The sequence below is a fragment of the Lepus europaeus genome, chromosome 10, assembly GCF_033115175.1.
Source record: "Lepus europaeus isolate LE1 chromosome 10, mLepTim1.pri, whole genome shotgun sequence".
In the NCBI taxonomy this organism is placed as follows: Eukaryota; Metazoa; Chordata; class Mammalia; order Lagomorpha; family Leporidae; genus Lepus; species Lepus europaeus.
This window is the reverse complement of record NC_084836.1, coordinates 58086772-58105723: the sequence shown is the minus strand read 5'-3', so window position 1 is coordinate 58105723 and position 18952 is coordinate 58086772. Positions and strand designations below refer to the sequence as shown.

General features: G+C 36.9%; 1 non-coding gene across 1 annotated transcript; it reads right to left on the bottom strand.

Moving 5' to 3' along the window:
- Positions 1-18365: 18365 nt before the first annotated feature.
- On the bottom strand, positions 18366-18472 carry LOC133769218 (U6 spliceosomal RNA). Its single transcript, XR_009867120.1, has one exon. It is a non-coding gene; the product is annotated as a U6 spliceosomal RNA (small nuclear RNA).
- Between the last annotated feature and the right edge of the window lie 480 nt (positions 18473-18952).

Below are 18952 nucleotides of genomic sequence, written 5' to 3'. Positions count from 1 at the left end.
GCACAGCCTCAATTCCCTTGACCCACTATTGCAAGGCTGGACTTTGACAAAATACAAACTTAGCTAAATTTGTTTGTCTGCTGGCTCTTCCTGGACCCAAGCAATGGACAGTAGGTGGGAAAAAGTATATAACCATGAGAATTGGTGTAATCTTTAATTTATTGCATGGATTTAAGGTTTTCTTGATGCTGCAAGGCAGCTATATTGCACTTGTCTACCTATTCACTATTTCCCTTTTTTAGACTATTTTTTAAACTTTTATTTAATAAATGTAAATTTCCAAAGTACAACTTTTGGATTACAGTGGCTCTTTCCCCCCATAACCTCCCTCCCACCCGCAACCCTCCCATCTCCTGCTCCCTCTCCCATCCCATTCACATCAAAATTCATTTTCAATTAACTTTATATACAGAAGATCAATTTAGCATATACAAATAAAGATATCAACAGTTTGCACCCACACAGAAACACAAAGTGTAAAGTAGTGTTTGAGTACTAGTTATACCGTTAATTCACATAGTACAACACATTAAAGACAGAGATCCTACATGGGGAGTAAGTGCACAGTGACTCCCGTTGTTGATTTAACAATTGACACTCTTTGTTTGTCAGTAATCACCCTAGGCTCTTGTCATGAGTTGCCAAGGCTATGGAAGCCTTTTGAGTTTGCCAACTCTGATCTTATTTAGACAAGGTCACAGTCAAAGTGGAAGTTCTCTCCTCCCTTCAGAGAAAGGTACCTCCTTCTTTGATGGCCCATTCTTTTCACTGGGATCTCACTCACAGAGTTCATTCATTAGGTCATTTTTTTTCCAGAGTGTCTTGGCTTTCCATGCCCGAAATATTCTCATGGGCTTTTTAGCCAGATCTGAGTGCCTTAAGGGCTGATTCTGAGGCCAGAGTGCTGTTTAGGGCATTTGCCATTCTATGAGTCTGCTGTGGATCCCGCTTCCCATGTTGGATTGTTCTTTCCTTTTTAATGCTATCAATTATTATTAGCAGACACTGGTCTTATTTATGTGATCCCTTTGACACTTAATCCTACCTTTCTGATCAATTATGAACTGAAACTGATCACTTTGACTAGTGAGATGGCATTGGTACATGTCACCTTGATGGGATTGAATTGGAATCCCCTGGCACGTTTCTAACTCTACCATTTGGGGCAAGTCCGATTGAGCATGTGCCGAACAGTATATCTCCTCCCTCTCTTATTCCCACTCTTTTATTTAACAGGGATCACTTTTCAGTTAAATTTAAACACCTAAGAATAATTGTGTGTTAATTACAGAGTTCAACCAATAGTATTAAGTAGAACAAACAAAGGTACTAAAAGGGATAAAGTATTAAGTTGTTCCTCGACAGTGGTACAAGGGCTGATCAAGTCACCGTTTCTCATAGTGTCCATTTCACTTCAACAGGTTTCCCCTTTGGTGCTCAGTTAGTTGTCAATCAGGGAGAACATATGATATTTGTCCCTTTGGGACTGGCTTATTTCACTCAGCATGATGTTTTCCAGATTCCTCCATCTTGTTGCAAATGACCAGGTTTCATTGTTTTCGACTGCTGTATAGTATTCTATAGAGTACATGTCCCATAATTTCTTTATCCAGTCTACTGTCGATGGGCATTTAGGTGGATTCCAGGTCTTAGCTATTGTGAATTGAGCTGCAATAAATATTGATGTGCAGACAGCTCTTTTATTTGCCAATTTAATTTCCTTTGGGTAAATTCCAAGGAGTGGGATGGCTGGGTTGAATGGTAGGGTTATATTCAGGTTTCTGAGGAATCTCCAGACTGACTTCCATAATGGCTTAACCAGTTTGCATTCCCACCAACAGTGGGTTAGTGTCCCTTTTTCCCCACATCCTCTCCAGCATCTATTGTTGGTAGATTTCTGGATGTGAGCCATTTTAACCGGGGTGAGGTGAAATGGTTTTGATTTGCATTTCCTTGATGGCTAGTGATCTTGAACATATTCTCATGTGCCTGTTGGCCATTTGGATTTCCTCTTTTGAAAAATGTCTATTAAGGTCCTTGGCCCATCTCTTAAGTGGGTTGTTTGTTTTGTTATTGTGGAGTTTCTTGATCTCTTTGTAGATTCTGGTTATTAATCCTTTATCGGTTGCATAGTTTGCAAATATTTTTTCCCATTCTGTTGGTTGCCTCTTCACTTTCCTGACTGTTTCTTTTGAAGTACAGAAACTTCTCAATTTGATGCAATCCCAAATATTAATTTTGGCTTTGACTGCCTGTGCTTCTGGGGTGTTTTCCAAAAAGTCTTTGCCTGTGCCTATTTTCTTATACCCTGGGGTGTGGAAGGATGGCACTGGGAAAGGATTATGAGTCTGTGGGTAGTAGCCTGGGATGTGTGGAAATGGTGGTAAATTACCAGGGCTAGTTCAGAGGAAGTCAAGTCCTGAAATCAAATCCAGTGTCAAGATTTTTATCTGTCAGTCTCTAATCTTTGGTGCGTAGAGGTTGGCTTAAAAAAGTAACAAAGGAGGAGACTCTGGAGCATGTGTGCAATGTAGTTCTTAGGAGAAAGACTTTTTAAAAAAGCTGTCAGTCCTAAAATTAAATAATTTTAATATAGAATTTTTACAACATATTTTTATGATTATGTTATACAATCTCAAAAATATATATCATAATAAGGTAAAGTAGTTTTAAAATATCTATTAGTGAGATTATAGATCTCTAGGTTTTCAATATTTTTAGCAATATGGCATATTGCATTTTTGTAGATGGTATGTTGTTTTTGCTGTAGATACATTAACTATGAAATATGAGATGCTATACATATTTTAGCTTCTTTTTTAAAAAAAGGATGTACACAAAAGATGGCTAAGGTTTTCCACATCCTTTTTTTTAAAAAAAAAGAATTAATGAGTTGATAATTACTGTGGATTCAAAGAGAAGTATAAATCTATAATCATTACTCCAAAGATGAATGTTGTGGCACAGTGGGATAAACTGCCGATTTGGATGCCCACATACTGATATTATCAGAGTGCCTGAGATCCAGTCCCACCTCTGATTCTGATCTAGCTTCCTGCTGATGCCCCTGGTTGGAAGCAGATGATGGCCCAAGTACTTGTGTTCCTGCCACCCCTTGTGTGGGACCCAGATGGAGTTCCTGACTTCTGTCTTTGTCCTGGTCCAGTCCAGCTGTGTGGGCATTTGGGGAGTGAACTGGCAGATGTAAGATCTTGGTCTCTATCTCTCTGTGCCACTCTATATCTGAATTAGAGTACCACTTTCAGATCAGTATCTCTAAGCCCCAACTGTTGCAGTGAAAGAACCAAAAAAATCAGTTATCAAGATTATTTTTAAACAAATGTTTATTGATACATCCCATGATGATCTTTAATTAATTCTTCTACTTTTTTTTTTTAAAAGAAAGATTGGGGTTGGCGCTGTGGTGCAGTGGGTTAACGCCCTGGCCTAAAGTGCCATCCCATATGGGCGCAGGTTCTAGTCCCGGCAGCTCCTCTTCTGATCCAGCTCTCTGCGATGGCCTGGGAAAGCAGTAGAAGATGGCACAAGTTCTTGGGCCCCTGCACCCACATGGGAGACTCGGAAGAAGCTCCTGGCTCCTGGCTTCAGGATGGGCGCAGCTTCGGCCGTTGCAGCCAATTGGGGAGTGAACCAGTGGATGGAAGACCTCTCTCTCTGTCTCTACCTCTCTGTAACCCTGCATTTCAAATAAATAAAAATAATCTTTTTTTAAAAAAGATTTATTTATTCATTTGAAAGGCAGGATTACAGAGAGGCAGAGAGAGAGAGAGAGAGAGAGAGAGAGAGAAGTCTTCCATCTGCTGGTTTACTACCCAAATGGCAGCAATGGCCGGAGCTGGGCAGATCTAAGGCCAGGAGCCAGGAGCTTCTTCCAGGTCTCCCACACGGGTGCAGGGCCCCAAGGACTTGGACCATCTTGTACTGCTTTCCCAGGCCATAGAAGGGAGCTGGATAGGAAGTGGAGCAGACGGGATGAGAACTGGCACCCATAGGGGATGCTGGCAATGCAGGCCTTACCTACTATGCCACAGCGCCAGCCCCAATTCTTCTATTTTTCTTGCAGCTTAGGTACTCTATTGACTATTTTATATATATCTAAAAAAAACGCCATGACACTTAGTAGCCTTTTTGTTTATTTGTTAGTTTATTTATTTATTATCTTATTTGAAAGGCAAAGACCACAATAGAGAGAGACCAAGAAATAGAGATTTCCCACCCAGCAATTCACTCCCCAAGTGCTTGCAACACCTGGAGCTGGGTCCTACCAAAGCCAGGAGCCTGGAACTCAGTCCAGATCTCACATGTGGGTGACAGGGATCCAGCTTCTTGAGCCATCTCTTCCTGGGACACATTATCAGGAATCTGGAATCAGGAATTGAGTGGGGACTGGAACCTCAGTGCTCTGATATGAGATGTGGGTGTCCCAAGGGACATCTTAACCATGGCACCTAAGACTTTGTCTTACATTTTAAATTTAATGTTTCATTTTAGATCCATTAAACCAAAAACATTCTATGGTAGTATCTAATAATAAAGAAGATTTTATTAAATAATTTCCTGTGTAGAGCTATTTTACTTCCAAATACTGGATAATAATATTAATGTTTCTTTACTGCCAATGCTCAGTTTACAAAATAATATATTATTCAGGGATTACTCTTAATTTAATAACACTTATAACAGCATTCTTTCCCTTGTGAAGACTTTCACAAGATTTTTGCCAACTAAGCCTTAGTGATGAATAAATACTGAAATGCTAAAACACTTGGTGCTGCTTTTTGTAAAAGTTAAAACCCACATTGTGAAGCAGTTTATTTTTTGAACAAGTAATAGATTTAGAAAAAACTTTTCTTTCCCATGAAATAACTTTAAGTGTTTTAACACTAAAAATCCCTATGTAACTAATGTCCATGAATTTGAAAATTACATTACCTCTATAATTTTTTATTTCTTGTAAAAATTGTGTATAAGCAATACAACTACATCTTGCTCTATTCACTTGTAAATCACATTTGCATAATTGCTATTCACTACACAGCTGATTTTTGACAGTTTTCACATTTTATTTATTCTCTTCAAGACATTATTGCTCAACAAAATAAAGGACATGATTTTCTTTTCTGTTAAACCATAAACTCTTGCATAGCTGTTAAGATTGTCTTATTCTAACCTTATACGGCTCACTATATTTTATGAACATTTTTATTATTCTAAAATAAATATGATCGTTAGCTTTTTAACAAGACTTTTAAAAATAGTTCACCTAATCTTGGCTGATCCATTTCTTCATTAGAGAAAATATTGCAGAGTGGGCATTTGGCGTAGCAATCAAGATGACAATCGGGATGTCTCTGTTCCAAATCAGAGTGCCTGGGTTTGATTCCTGGCTCAGGCTCCTAAATCCAGCTTCTTGTTAAATGCTGACTCTGGAAGGTAGCATGTGATTGGGTTCCTGTCATTCATGTGGGAGGACTCCCACCTTCCACAAGAGCTTTGAGTGAATTTGAGAAGTGGGTCAGAGGAGGGGAGAGCCATGTCTCTTGTAAAATATAAATAAATAAAAATAAATAAATAAGTAAATAAAATTAAAAGGAAAAAAGTTCAGGGAAAAATAAAATTAAAAGCTAGTTTAAAAATGAAAACATGTTGGTGGAATAGACATATGAGGCATCTTCAAAAGGATCATGGAAAATAATGTGCTGTTAAAAGTATTGTATATGGATTTTGAAACATTTGCACAAAACATTTTTTCATTCCAATTTATACAAATTTTCATATCACCTCATATTGATAGATGTTTAATTGCAGTGAAACAATAAAACGAAATTTCAGATTTTATTGTTCTTGTTGACATTTTAAAATTACATTTGCATTATAAAATATGGGCTAAAATGTATGTTCATATCCACACCAGCATGACAGTTATAAATTCAGATTGAAGGTGTCAGTGTTTCAAGTGCTATCATTGAGAATATGATTTTCTGAAATTTTGAGAAACTTTTAGGAAAATTTCCAACAAAAATGTTCAATCTTTGTTTAACTTTCATTTATTTATATTTTAAATGGAGTTAAGTTCTAAGCTCATGTAAACCAAAACTGGGTTTTCCATTTCCACTAAGAATTGAAGCTAGAAAAGGATGCTTCCTTTCACCACTGCTGTTCAATATCATCCTGAAAGTTTTAGCCAGACCCATTAGGCAAGAGAAAGAAATCAAAGAGATACAAGTTGGAAAGGAGAAAGTCAAAATATCCTTATTTGCAGATGACATGATCCTATATATATTGGGGAAGAAAAGACTCCACTGAGAGTTATTGGAACTCTTATGAATTTGGTAAAGTTGCAGGATATAAAATCAACACACAAAAATCAATAGCCTTTGTATATATAGACAATGCCATGGCTCAGAAAGAACTTGTAAGATCAGTCTCATTCACAATAGCAACAAAAAAGTTCAATACATTGGAATAAATGTAAACAAGGAAACGAAAGATCTCTATGATGAAAATACAAAACAGTAAAGAAATAAATAGAAGACACAAAAAATGGAACCTATGTTCGTGGATTGTAAGAAATAATATCATCAAAATGTCCATGCTACCAAAAACGGTTTACAGAGTCTATGTAATCCCAATCAAAGTATCAACAACATTCTTCTCAGATCTAGAAAAAATGACCCTGAAATTCATATAGAAACACGAGAGACCCTGAATAGCTAAAGCAATCTTACACAAAACAAAACAAAGCAAACAAACAAACAAAAAAAACAAAGCCAGAGGCATCATAACACCAGATTTCAAGATATACCACAGGGCAGTCATAATCTGAACATCTGGTACTGGCACAAAAATAGATGTGTAGACCAGTGGAACGGAATAGAAACTCCAGAAATCAATCCACACATGTATAACCAACTAATCTTTGAAAAAGGGGTTAATAAAATTCATTCTTGGAGAAAGGACAATCTCTTAAACAAATGGTGCTGGGAAAATTGGATCTCTGCATGCTGACATATGAAACAAGGCCACTACCTGACACCTTATACAAAAATCAACTCAAAATGGATCAAAATACCATCAAATTACTGGTGGAGAACATTGAGGAAACTGCAAGACATTGGCTTAGGCAAAGACATATTGGAAAATACCCTAGAAGCATAGGCAATCAAAGCCAAAACAGGCAAATGGGATCACATCAAGCTAAGAAGTTTCTGCACAGCAAAGGAAACACAGCAAACTGAAGAGGCAGCAGTCGAATGGGAGAAAATATTTGCAAACCATGGAACTGATAAAGGATTAATTTCCAGAATCTATAAAGAGCTCAAGAAACCTAGCAACAAAACAAACAATCCAGTTAAGAAATGGGCAAAAGACTTGAACACACATTTTTCAAGAGGAAATTCAAATGGCCAATAGACACTTGAAAAAATGCTCAAGATCACTAGCCATCAAGGAAATGCAAATAAAAACCACAATGAGGTTCCACTTCATCCTAGTGAAGTCAACAAACAATAAATGCTGGTGAGAATGTAGGGAAATGGTGCTCTAATTCATTGCTAGTGGGATTCTAAACTAGTACAGCCATAGTGGAAGACAGTATGGAGATGCCTCAGAAATCTGAATATAGACTTACCATGTGACCCAGCCATCTCACTTCTGGGAATTTACCCAACAAAAGTGAAATTAGCATATGAATGAGTTATCTGTACCCCCATGTTCATTGAAGCTCAATTCACAATAGATAGGATATGGAATGAATCCAGATGACTATCGACTGATGATAAATTGTGGTACAATACAACTATGGGATAGCACTCATCCATAAAAAAGAATGAAATCTTGTCTTTTGCAATGAAATGGATGCAACTGGAAACCACAATACTTACTGAAATAAGCCAGTCCCAAAAATACAAATCTTGTATGTTTTCCCTGCTCTGTGGTAACTAATAAAGTACCAAAAAAGTAACAGGAAAAAAAAAAAAAAACCTGGCTTTTCAACTAGATAAATGTTCAGTAGATAAGTCATCCAAGAGTCATTTGAGACTTGGGAAAACTTTCTTCTTGGGAAGGATGTCAACATTGCTCTCTTTCCTTCTTGACCCCCATTCACTACTTGCCATGGTACAACTATTTCCCTTAGTCAAGGTAACCCAAAGTGTTATTAATCATTTTCCAAGACACCTCCTGGGATAGTAGAACCTTTGATTGAGACCCTCTGGTTAAACTACAAGCAAAAATCTTATCAAGTTGAATTACATGCTTTAGAAACATTTGCTGGGACCTAAGGCAGGTCCCCCAAGGGCATTGCTGAACACTTTGTGATTATTTTGCAAATGGTAGCTTTTGGATCTCTCATTAGTAAGTATAATTTTCTTAAACTGTTTAGGTCTGATATTTAATTGTTCTTCTTCCTTGAAAATGTACATGAATTATTTGGAATTTTTCTTCATGGGAGATTAGTTCCTCCTCTCACACTTCTTTATTCAATCATTTATATTAGTATGGATTCATGGATATTCTCTCACACTTTGGATATTAACAGGTTATATTACTTTATTTTGTTCCTGTACTATGTTCCTTTGACATATCCTCATCAGTATAGGTTTGTCCTTTTGTTTGCTTTTTTAGCCCTTTCTTATTTTTTGAAGAAGAACTAGAAGATGCTCTAGACTCAATTTGTATTTTTTGCACCCCATTCCATAGAATCAAACATTTATTTAAGGAGGCTTAGTTACATTTTAGAAGGGTAATAGCATTATAAGCCAAATTATAGATGCCAGGTCTGCTTGTTGTTCCTGGGGTGTCATTGCCTCTAGGCTCTCTCAATTGACAGAGCAAGGAAATACATAAGAGGTCTTCAAAAACTTCATGGGAAATGCATATTGAAAAACATGTATAGATTTTAAAATATTTTTGTAGAAAATAAATGTCTATTATATTTTCCTTGAACTTTTAAATCCCCATATATGTGTATGTGAACCCATTCTAATATACATATTTCTATATATATATATATATACAGACATCTCTATTTGTATTATACCAAATGAATTTAAACTCTTGTCTCCAACTCTAGTCTGTGATCAATGTGAACAAACTGCTTATGTGTACCTTCTTTTGCTTTTAGTATTAGATTCAATTAATCTGAAAAGTTATTCAGATCAATAATTTTCCCACCCCTTCAATGAAGTCATTTCATATATGTTTAATATAACTACACAATTTTGTCACATTCTATATTCTGTCCTAGGATTCCCCCAGCCTTCCAAATATATAATTGCATAGTAAAAGTAAATCTTTGTGCTGATTCTAAGGATATGCAATTTTATGGTGTCATAAGAAAAATTTCACTACTCTATTAAAAAACTAATGCTGTGGTTTACTTATCAATACTTTTCCCTTCCCACCAGTCTCTGGCAACCTCTTTTTACCATGGCAGCCATGTTGCCTATTCTGAGAATCATTTAATTGCAGTAGTATAGCATTTCCTGTTTTCCAATGGCTTTTTTCACTTTGCAGTCTGCATTTAAGGTTCATTCATAATTTTTGACTCTGGTGGAATTATTAATTATGTTTAGGAGTATTATACATAGCCCTACATTGACAAAATCAGTGCTGTGAAATTGTATGAATGGCCTAAAAGCTTGTATACATTCTCCTTCTCTCTCTATCTTATGAACCCAAGAAAGAAGAAAACTGGAAGGAGAGAATAAGAGTTAAAATTATTTTTAGTCTTATAAAAAGACATATCTGTAGATATTTGTATCAATTTAGGTCATTGTTGTATTCAGTGTTTTGAAGAATGCCTACCACATAGTCCTATTTATTTGTTGAATGGATGAGTGTTAAGATCCCAAGGAGTTGAGATGTAAGAGAAAGAAATAAATGCAATGTTGCTTTTATTGGTTTCAATATGTTTTTATTCCTACCAAACATTGGGCTGAGAGAAAAGAATACAGAGTAGATTTGTGGAAACTTTCCCACCAATTGGATAGATCTGTAAAAAATTGTAATCTGAGCTGTGTGTGAACAATTCTAAACTATCACCATCCCCAATATTGAAGTATTTGCCCCACTACTAAATTATATGAGCAGTCTATGAGAAAATTAGGCTCCTTGGTCAAGTAACTGTATATATGAAAATTGTTCCTTTTATATACATTTAAAAAATAAAATTAAAGTACTATATATTTGGATAATGTTTGGAGCATTAATTTGTGTTTGTTGTTCGTCCTATCTTTCTCCCTTCCTGTTTCTTCTACCAATACATTTTTGTGAATTTTTAATTTTTAAAGTTTTTTTAAAGTGAAAAAATTTGATGTATTTCATATATACATGTTTAGGAGCATAGTGATACTTTCCTTCCTATCCTCTCTCCTACCCATACACCCCCCTTCCCTCCACCTTCCTTTCTTATTCTTTCTTTTAATTTTTACAATGGTCTACTTTCAGTTTATTTTATACTCATAAGATTAACTCTATACTAAGTAAAGAATTCAAAAAAATAGTTAGAAGAAAAAAAAAAAAAAACCACTGTTCCACAAGAGTAGAGACAAGGACTATATACCATAATCAAATCTCAAAATGTCAATTTCACTCGTATACATTACATTTTTTTGTACTCTTTTAGTTACTACAGATCAGGGAATATATATGGTATTTGTCTTTTTGGGACTGGCTTATTTCACTAAGTATAATGGTTTCCAGTTGCATCCATTTTGTTGCAAAAGATAGGATTTCATTATTTTTATGGCTGAGTAGTATTCCATACTATAAATATATCATATTTCTTTATCTGGTCTGTGCTCTGATATGGAATGCTGGCATTGCAGGCAGTGGTTTAACCTGCTATGCCAAAATGCCGGCCCCTGAGTTTAAATTTCTAGTAACTATTTGAGGTTAGGAGTGATTTTCTTTGACAATTGAGTACTCATTAGGATATTCAAAAATATCTTTTCTCTCCCAAGTTCAGGATGCACTCTTCCTGATTTGAAAGGCCGTGGAAGATGATTTTCTTGATTTTCTCTGGGTCATAATAAATTGTTCTCTGGAGTGACTGGTCTGGTTGTGGCTTAGGAATACCGTGAATCTGGTAACTTTCTCAAGTGGCTACAAACATGAGGTCTGTCTCCATAAACCATGTAGGATGGCGTGACATGTTTTTGCATGATTAATGTTACCCCAACGTTATTTTATTCATGAAATAATTTTAAAACTTCTTTTGTGGTTTATGGGTTTCTCTGAGCAGCCTCAAGTCCTTTAAGACATGAAGTGGAAATAAATGCATATTTTCCTTTTTTGCTGAAGCATACTTTGTAGATTTATTTCTAGGACTTGGCAAAGTCTTGATAATGGAAAAAGGAAAATGTCACAGTGAAAAGTCACTTGAGAAAGCTAATTCCTGGAAGACAAACCCATTAAGTCTTTTGTACCGAATCAGTCAGACAGATGCTGATCAGCAGGAAATTCCCTGATGGACAGATCCACATTCTTGTCTCTGGCGTCTTTATGGTAGAGTGGTTACGAGTATGAATAAAGTGTCGGCCTGACCTGCATTTGATTTCCTGATATTCCACTGACGGTGGCACTTCAGGAAAGCTCTTCGTGTTTCTTAATACTCACTTTTGCATCAGCAAAAGGGGCTGATAATAGCACCTACTTTATATTACAGCTGAGAGAATTAAGTGAGATAACTCATGTAAGATGCTAGACACATGGTGAGTTTCAGTACCTCTTAAGGTTAATGGTTTACCAGCCTGCGGCTTGCTACCAAGTTCAGGGATACAATTGGCTAGTACCTTTGTGCTACTTGGGATCCAAGCCATGGGAGTCTATCATGGTATGGGCAACCAGGAGCCAGTTTTTAGAGGGGACAGAATGAAGACAAAGAGTAGTAGTTCAAGCAAAACACGATTCACAACATTATTACCTTTTTTTTAATTTATTTATTTATTTTTTATTTATTTATTTATTTATTTTTATTTTTGACAGGCAGAGTGGACAGTGAGAGAGAGAGACAGAGAGAAAGGTCTTCCTTTGCCGTTGGTTCACCCTCCAATGGCCGCCACGGTAGCGCGCTGCGGCCGGCGCACCGTGCTGATCCGAAGGCAGGAGCCAGGTGCTTATCCTGGTCTCCCATGGGGTGCAGAGCCCAAACACCTGGGCCATCCTCCACTGCACTCCCTGGCCACAGCAGAGAGCTGGCCTGGAAGAGGGGCAACCGGGACAGGATCGGTGCCCTAACATTATTACCTTTATTTAATAATTTTTCTAGGTCAGACCCTACAATTGATAATGTATACCTATTCATATTTGTGAATATTTCTATATGAATTTCAATGAGGCTAAATTATTTTCTCAAAAAATATGATTTGACCCTAAGTGGTATAGGGCAGTATATGTCCAATGCATAATAAGTAAAAAGCATTTAGTGGGTATTTGCTTAAATAAATGAACAGAAAATTTATTTTTCTCCTATCATGTGATATGATCAGAAGTAAGCAGCTACAGGGATGGTTTGAGTGGTAGCATAACTCTAGGTTGGTGTCTTACACCTGAGGCACAAATGGATCACAGATGGCCAGGGAAGCTCCAGGCACCACGCTTTCAAACAATTGAATTGAAGACAGGAAACTGGAGAAAGGGCTGGGCAGAGTTTCTGATCCATCAACTTCTTTATCATATGCAGAAACCCACAAATACATCCCTTATATCTCGGTGATGCAGACTGGCTACATGCCCCCAACCTCCTACTGCAGGGAGAGCTCATCCTCTCTGAAATCAATGTCCCCTGCCTGGTCCCTATGCCATATCACATCCAACAGATGTGAAGTGTTCCCCTGACAAATGCGTATAAGCCTTTGCTTGAAGAATGGAATTTATTCTTTGTTCTTTGTTCAGAGTCTTTTCCCTAATTTCTTCAATTGAGACACAGCTATTGCCTGCCTAGTATTGCCCTAGATGAAATACAAATAGTCTCTGCTCTGTAATCATGTAGATTTCTGTTATTTTCTGTATAATATTAAGTGTAGCTTTCTCTAGCTCTGGAATATCTGGTTAGTAACCATGACTTCTGGCTGATGCTGTGGTGTAGTGCATAAAGCTACTGCCTGCAGTGCCAGCATCTCATAAGGGTGCCAAATCGAGTCCTGGCTGCCTCACTTCTGATCTGGCTCTCTGCTATAGCCTGAGACAGCAGTAGAAGATGGCCCAAGTGCTTGGGTCCTTGCATCTATGTGGGAGACCCAGAAGAAGCTCCTGGCTCCTGGCTTTGGATCGGTGCAGCTCTGGCTATTGTGGCCATCTGGGAAGTGAACCAGGAATGCAAGACCTCTCTCTCTCTCTCTGCCTCTGCATAAATCTGCCTTTCAAATGAATTAATAAATCTTTAAAAAAAAAAAAAAACAAAGAAAGAATGACTCATTAGTAGGAAAAAGAACTCCAGACAGTGAATGTGAGAAGGGATTGATGATGCCTATGGCAGTTGTTTCTAATAGTAAAACCATTACATTAAATTTATTTATTTATTTGAGAGGTAGAGTTATAGGAAGTAAGAGGGAGAGACAGAAAAATCTTACATCCTCCGGTTCACTTCCCAAATGGCCACAATGGCCAGAGCTGGGCTGATCTGAAGCCAGGAGCCAGGAACTTCTTATGAGGCCTCCCACGCAGGTGCAGGGGCCCCACAGATTGGGCCATCTTCCACTGCTTTCCCAAGCCACAACAGAGATCCAGATCAGAATAGGAGCAGCTGGGACTAGAACTGGTGCCCATATGGGATGCTTGTAGTACAGGCTGAGGATTAACCTACTGCAGCACTGTGCTGGCCTCCATAAAACAATTTTATTGCAAAAATAAATTCATTTGCTTTATTAACCTATTGAAAGCATCTTTGCAAGGATTTCTAGAAATGTATTTTAAAAGTATGCAGACTCCTAAAATTTAGTTATCTTCTGTGGAATGTAACTTAATTCCCAAGTATTATATACCAATTAGTTGTTATGGATAAGTTTTAATAATGAGCTGTTATGGGCAACAAATTAGTGTTTATAATTTTCGTTTTTCAAGGTTCATTTTTATTGTATATAAGGTATACAATATGATTTGATACACATATATCCTTAGGGAAATGATTGCTACAGTCAGTTAAATTAACACAATACATCTTCACATTTAAGGTACTTTGTGGTAAGAGCATGTTATTCCTGCTACTGTTAAAATCTACCCTCAGCAAATTTACTGTGGACAAGACAATATTATTACCTGTATCATCACTCTATTCATTAGAACTCCAGACTTAATTATCCTTCATAATTGCAACTTGTATCCTTTCACCTATATATCTCCATCCCTTCTTCCCAACCACTGCCACATATTTTAGAGTTCACATAAGATACCATGCAGTAGTTTTCTTTCTGTGTCTGGTTTATTTCACTTAGCATAATGTCCTCTATGTTCAGTCATATTTCTGCAACGCATCCATTTCTGCCAGCACCATTCATTGAAGAGATTATACTTATTCCAAAATATGGTCTAGGTACTTCTGTAAAAATCAGTTGACTGTATGTATGTGGTTCAATTTCTGCACTCTCTGTTCTGTTCCATTGCTATCTGTGTTGGTTTTTATGCCAGTACTGTACTATTTTAATGTCTATAGCTTTTTAGTATGTTTTAAAATCAGACACTGATTGTGATGCATCCAGTATTATTATTATTATTATTATTAGCTCATGATTGCTTTGGCTATTCTGAGTCTTTTGTGGTTCCACATGAATTTTAATTTGTAAAGAATGTTATTGCTTTTTTTATAAAATTGCATTGAATCTATAGGTTGTTTTAGGTAATATGGAAATTTAATTGATATTAGTTCTTTCAACCCATGAACAGGGACTATCTCTATTTTTTGTGTCCTTGATGATTTCTTTCATCAATGTTTTATAATTTTTTATTGTCCAAAAATATTTTATAATTTTAACTGTAGACATTTAACTGCATTAGTTAAATCTATTCCTAAAGATTTAATTTTTTGTAGCTATTCTGAATGAGATTTTTTCTTAATTTTACTTTCAGCAAGATCATTATTTGTGTATATAAATACTACTGTACTTTTATGTTGATTTTATATCCTGCAAATTTACTTAATTGGTTTATCACTTCTACCAGCATTTTGGTGTAATGTTTTTCCACATGCAAAATTATGTCATCTTCAAACATGGATATCTTGACTTCCTCCTTTGCAATTCTGATAGAACTTCTGATGTATTCTGATATAACTAATATTCTGATCAATTCTGATATAATTTGTTATTTACCCTAATTACTCTTGGTAACATTTCCAATGCTATACTGAGTAATGTGATGAATGTAGACACTTTTGTCCTGTTCTAGATCAGAGGGGAACTTCTTTCAGCTTTTTCATTCAGTATGATATTGGCTGTGGGTTTGTCATATATAACTTATAATTTTGAGTTATATTCCTTCTATACCTAATTCATGGAGCTTTTTTCCTCTGTCATGAAGTGATGTTAAATATTATCAATATTTTGCATTTATTGAGATGAACTTATGATTCCTGTGCTTCATTCTGTTGATGTGATTTATTATATTTATTTGTTTGAAAAAGTTGAAACAAGCTTGTATCTCTGGGGTAAGTTCTACTTTGTGGTACTGTATGATCTGTTATATGTAATGTCAGATTTGATTTACTAATATTTTGTTAATTTTTTTGCATCTATGTTCAACAAAGATATTGGTCTGTAATTTTATTTTTGTGTTGTCTTATTTTGATATTTATATTACAGTAATGCTAGCTGCATGAAAAAGATTTGGCAAATTATATCCTTCCCTTACTATTAATTGGAGTCCGTTTTTCCCTTTAGATCCCTTAATATTTCTTTTAAATAGCCAAGTACCTTGTAATTGGGTGCATATGTATTTAAACTAGTTACATCTTCCTGTTGAATTGATCCCTTAATCATTATATAGTGCCTTTCTTTGACTCTTTTAAGAGTTTTTGTGTTAAAGTCTATTTTGTCTGATATTGGGATGGTTACACTAGCTGTTTTTTTGTTTCTGTTGACATGGGATATCTTTTTCTATCCTTTCACTTTCAGTCTGTGTGCATCTTTGTTGGAAAGATGTGTCTCTTGCAAGCAGCAAATAGACAGGTTTTGTTTTTCAATCCATTCTGCAAGTCTGTGTCTTTTAACTGGAGAGTTGAGTCCATTTACATTCAAGGTGACTATTGATAAGTATTGACTTAGCCCTGCCATTTTTCCATAGATATTCCTATTGTTTACTTTGAATTCCCTTTGAACTTTTACTGATTTTCTTCCTTTACCTTGTTTCGTAGTGATGACCATGTTTCTGTGTTTCTGTGTGTAGCACATCCTTAAGCATCTTTTGTAGGGCTGGAGGGGTGGTGACAAATTCTTTCAGTTTTTTTTTCTCTTAAGACTTGGAATATACCTCACCATTCTCTCCTAGTCTGTAGGGTTTCTAATGAGAAGTAGGTTGTGAGTCTGATTGGAGATCCTCTGAAAGTAATCTGGTGTTTCTCTCATGCATATTTTAGAACATTTTCTTTATGTTTTACTGTGTTGAGTTTAATTATAATGTGTCACGGTGAAGATATTTTAGGACACATCTATGAAGAGTTCTATGTGCTTCCTGTAACTTAGATGTCCCTTTCTTTCTCCAAATTAGAGAAGTTTCCTGTTATTATTTCACTAAAAAGGCCTCCTAATCCTTTCTCTCTTCCCATGCCTTCAGGAACTCCTAGAATCTGTATGTTAGGTCATTTGACAGTATCCTGTAGATTCCCAACAGTGTTTTTTAGTTTTCTAATTTCCTCTTCTTGTTTTTGATTTGACTATATAATTTCCTGTGCTTTGTCTTCTAAGTCTAATATTCTTTCTTCTGCTTCATCAATTTTGTTGCTAAGGCTTTCCGCTGCATTTTTTATTTGTTCTATTGAATTATTCATTCTATTTTGATTTCTCTTTAAGATCTCAGTTTCATGGGAGAAATATTCTTGCATGTCCTGTATGGATTTCAATAGTTCATGCATTTGCTTCTGATTACTTCTATGTAATCTTATGATCATTTTTTGAATTCCAGTTATTGCATTTCTTACATTTCATCATCTTCTCAACATCATATTGAAGTATAGCGTTCTTTTGGGATCATCATGTTTTCTTCTTTGTTCTTGTTTCTTGAATTGGTGCATTTGTTGTTCAGCATTTTTGGAGATACTTGTTGGTTTCTTCTTTGGTTTTTGCTGTGGTAGCTTTTGTCTTTTGTACTATGCCTCTGTAGATAAGTGGAGTGTCTGCTATCAGTGAATAACTTGAGGCTTGGAATGGTTATGGCCAGGGAGCTCTTTTCAGTTCTCTAGGGTGAAGGGCATGTCTAAAGTGACACCCAGGTTTGGCACAGTAAATCTCCTCTCTCTCTACTGTTTTTTTAATCAGAAGGCAAGTTTATTCTGCTCAGCTGAGCTCCTCTCCTCAAAAGATACCAGTGCCTTACTAGCCCCAGTGGGTATAATATTTGTCCACCCTACCCCAAGGATCACACAAAGTATCTGTGCAGTTCTCAGTGTAAGTTCAGATTCCCTGGTGATGTCCCTCATCAGGTAACCAGGAAGCCCTGAGTGTGTGGAGTCTCCAACAGTGACTTCCCATATTCCCAGCCACACCATGAGTCCTCTCACACAACCTGTTTTTTTCACAGTCCTGGCGCAGAATCCTCCCACAGTCATGAGCTCCCAGCCTTTTTTGGTTCTCTCCAACAGAGTTATGTGTCTCCACTTGGCTGATTGCTGGGCATGGCCATGAGCTGGCATAGCTATTATGTGTGTCCAAAATGACGCCTGCTCTATTGGCTTGTTACAGGATGCTGTCGTAAAGTGATTGGGGAGAGAGAAATGTTTCCCTCCTTTTTTTTCTCCTCTAGTCTGGCAGATACACTATCCCTCGTGGGGCTCCAAGCCGGGTTCCCTCTAGGCTCTTCCTGCAGCTTTATTCCCAGTGGCTTGGACTGCTGTGGTCTGGTCTCACTCACCTCACTCTCCAACACTGGTGCATAGGCTCTCAGCTGCTGGGGTCCTGAATTGTGGGCATCCATGCCCTTCATGCAGGTCCACCATGTCCCTCTAATTTGTATAGAGTTTCCTCTGCCATTTTCTCCCTAACTCTTCCCTGAGACTGCACTCTTTCCACTTTTTTTGAAATATCTTCTCCTGAACTAGAGCAGTAAGCTCCCTCCCTACTCCATCTTGGAACTCTGCCCAAATTTGGTAATTTTAATGCAGTGTCACTGTTCAAGTATATTAACTAGTTCATAAAAGAAATATGGAATGCTTCACGAATTTGTATGTCATCTTGGAGCAGGGGCCATGCTAATCTTCTCTGTATCATTCCAATTTTAGTATATGTGCTGCTGAAGTGAACACATAGGTTTTTTTTCTCTAATTTTTAAAATTTGAGTTTCCCCCCCTGCTTTTCTTTGTTACTTTGGCTAAAGGTTTGTCTATTTTGTTTCCAAAACAAGTATATTGTTTTACTGATATTAAAAACAGATTAGTTTCTATTTTATTTAATTCTGTTGTGATCCTTATTATTTCTTGCCTCCTGCTAATTTTGTGCTTGGTTTGTTTTTGTTTTTCTGATTCACTGAGATACATTATTGGTTTGTTTGAAATATTTCTGTTTTTTAAGTGTACATACTATTTTATTAACTTCCCTCTTGCCGGTGCCACGGCTCAGTAGGCTAATCCTCCGCCTTGCGGCGCCGGCACACCGGGTTCTAGTCCCGGTCGGGGCACCAATTCTGTCCAGGTTGCCCCTCTTCCAGGCCAGCTCTCTGCTGTGGCCAGGGAGTGCAGTGGAGGATGGCCCAAGTGCTTGGGCCCTGCACCCGCATGGGAGACCTG